Source organism: Otolemur garnettii, unplaced genomic scaffold (genome assembly GCF_000181295.1).
Source record: "Otolemur garnettii isolate 467f Iridium unplaced genomic scaffold, OtoGar3 scaffold00087, whole genome shotgun sequence".
In the NCBI taxonomy this organism is placed as follows: domain Eukaryota; kingdom Metazoa; phylum Chordata; class Mammalia; order Primates; family Galagidae; genus Otolemur; species Otolemur garnettii.
In genome coordinates this window covers 7,188,573-7,191,162 of record NW_003852482.1, presented here as the reverse complement: position 1 = coordinate 7,191,162, position 2,590 = coordinate 7,188,573, and positions in this window count along the sequence as shown.

Sequence of the window (2,590 nt, the reverse complement as noted above, 5' to 3'; positions counted from 1 at the left end):
CTCATTATGTCACCCTCAGTAGAGTGCTGTGGTGTCACAGCTCATAGCAACCTCAAACTCTTGGGCTTAAGTGATTCTCTTGCCTCAGCCTCCTCAGTAGGAGGACTAGGCTGGGACTAGTTAGTAGTTGGAATTACAGGCACTTGCCACAATGCCCAGCTATTTATTTTTTGTTGTTGTAGTTGTCATTGTTGTTTGGCAGGCCCGGGCTGGGTTTGAACCCAGCTCTGGTATATGTGGCTGGCACCCTAGCCTCTGAGCTACAGGCGCCAAGCCAGGGTGTCTATGTTTTTGTTTGCTGAATTTGGCAGCCCCACCTGAATTGAGAAGGTGCAAAGAGGCTTGGGGGGACAATGAGAGTGTTTCAAGCTAGAGCAACGGCATGCCCCAGATCTGGAGGCATCATGGTGTGGCACCTCTGAGGACGTAGAACTTGTATAATGGCTGGAGCAGATGGGGGTAAGGCAGGGGCTGCTGGTGGGAGGACCCAGGCTTTGCCCACCCAGTAGCTGGGCGAGTGAGGGGGATTGACAGCTGAACAGCCTGGAAATGAGCTGATGTGGCCAGAAGCGGAATGGAGGCTCAGATCTTGCCTCCCTGTGGTGGTGGGCGTATCCTCTGGCTAAGCTGCTGCTTCCTCTTCTGCAGAGCCAGGTGCTGGGAGCCCCTGCCTTAGGGGTTGTGGGTAAATGGGAGGTGCAGCAGTCGGTCAGCCCCTTAGGTCTGCTGACTGACTGCCAGGGCAGGGGCTCCACAGGAACATCTTGGAATGCAGGTGAGCCATGTGAGGCCATGGGCACACTCGGGGAAGTGGGGCCCTGGCTGATGGAGGCACTAGCAGACCTCATGGTAACGGTCATGGGCTGGCCTCCAGTGAAGCTCTGACCAGTCTGGTGGATCCAGACTGTGTCCCTTTGCCCCATTACTGACTAGTCCTCTGCTCTCTGAGCACCATGACAAGGCTGTGATGAGTCACTCATGCCTCCTCCAGGAGGGCAGGTCAGGGCCGAGCCTCCGCCCTTAGCGTCTAAAGGGCTCATGCTGCTGCCTGGGTCCTGGCCCACTCTGCCCTCCCAGCTGCATACCCTGGAATTCATGCCCCAGAACTTTCCAGGGTCCCTGCGGGAGCTGTTCCACCCCAGTGCAGCTCAGGACCAGACAGATTTGCAGCATCCTGGGCAGGAGGTGCTGCAGTGGGGGTGGCAGCTGGTTCCCTCTCCAGGTGTCTCCCCCACTTAGTCTCTGTGTTCCTGTCAGTTTTGTCATGGTCTCTCCCTGTGTGTGGAGCTTTGCACCCTCCCCTGAGGCCTCTCTTCACCTCTGGCCTCTGCCTTGTCTTCAGAGTCTCTCCTCACTTCCATTTGATGACAGATGGTGGGGGGTCTTTGCTGTATGGGTTGTGACATCAGGGACCGACAAATTTGACTTGTGCCTGAGATACAGTGGAGACCAGCTTAGTATTTCCCACCCCTCCCAGAGCTAGGGACAGGGCCCTGGAGGGCAAGGACTGAAGCAGAAATGTGGCTCCCAGGCGGGGCAGGCAGATGCCCTCTGCTCTAGGATGAAGTCGACGGGAGGTGGTAGCCTGCCCAGGGCTTCCTGCAGCACCCTCCTGAGTGCTCACAATTACTGGCCCTGGTCATCTTGCCTTGTCTTTGGGTATGTGACACCTTTATTAATAATAGCAGCAATTGTTAACATTTTGGGCCCTTTGTTCTCCCTGCCTGGACCATGCCATGCTTCCTCTGGACAACACTTTGTTCACAAGATATGGCTTCTTGTGGTCCCTTGAACTCACCATGCTCTGTGTTGTCTCTGAGCTGTGGGTATGGGGCCCCTCCTGGGAGCCCCCTCCCTTTTCTCTTTACCTGGCTGAGATCTGCTCGTCCTGCCTGCTCCATCCTGTGCATTCTTTTCTCCTGGGAGCAGGCTTTGATCCCCCAGATAGGTTGGGGTCCTGTCTCGCATTTTCATCAACTCTGGACCTTCCTTTCTTAGCCTGACAGATAATCAGATAGCTGTATGGTTGAGTGGTTAGCTGAAGGCCTTGGGGGACAAGGACCTGTGTCTGGTTCCTGCTGTATGTATCCCCGGAGCCCATTGGACATGCTTAGGAATTCACTGTGGGGCAAAGGAAAGGGTGAAAAGTCTTATTTGTTCCTGACCCTATAAGGAAGGTATTGTCACCACCCCACCCCCATTTTACAGTAAGGAAACTGAGGCTCAGAGAGGTGAATTTAGTTGCCCAAGGCTGCATAGGAGCTAAAGAATGGCTCAATTTAGAGAAAGGCCCTTCCTGATGAGCAGGCGTGTTGCCTCAGTGCCTCCTACAATGTCTGACCTTGGCGGTGCTCTAGTGGAATGGGACTGAACCTGGCTTGGCTTGGAAATGTGTGACAAGTTCCCACCAGCAGTCTTGAGAAAACTGCACATGTGAACATTTCCCCAAGGTCTCAAAGGCCCTGGGAGGCAGGAGATGTGGCTCAGTCTCTCAGAATACTCTTTTGGAAGAGTCTGAGTCCGACAGGAAGGCTGGAACCTGAGGGCAGCTCCTGGTGTGTGCATGCATGTGTGAGTGTGTGTGTGTGTG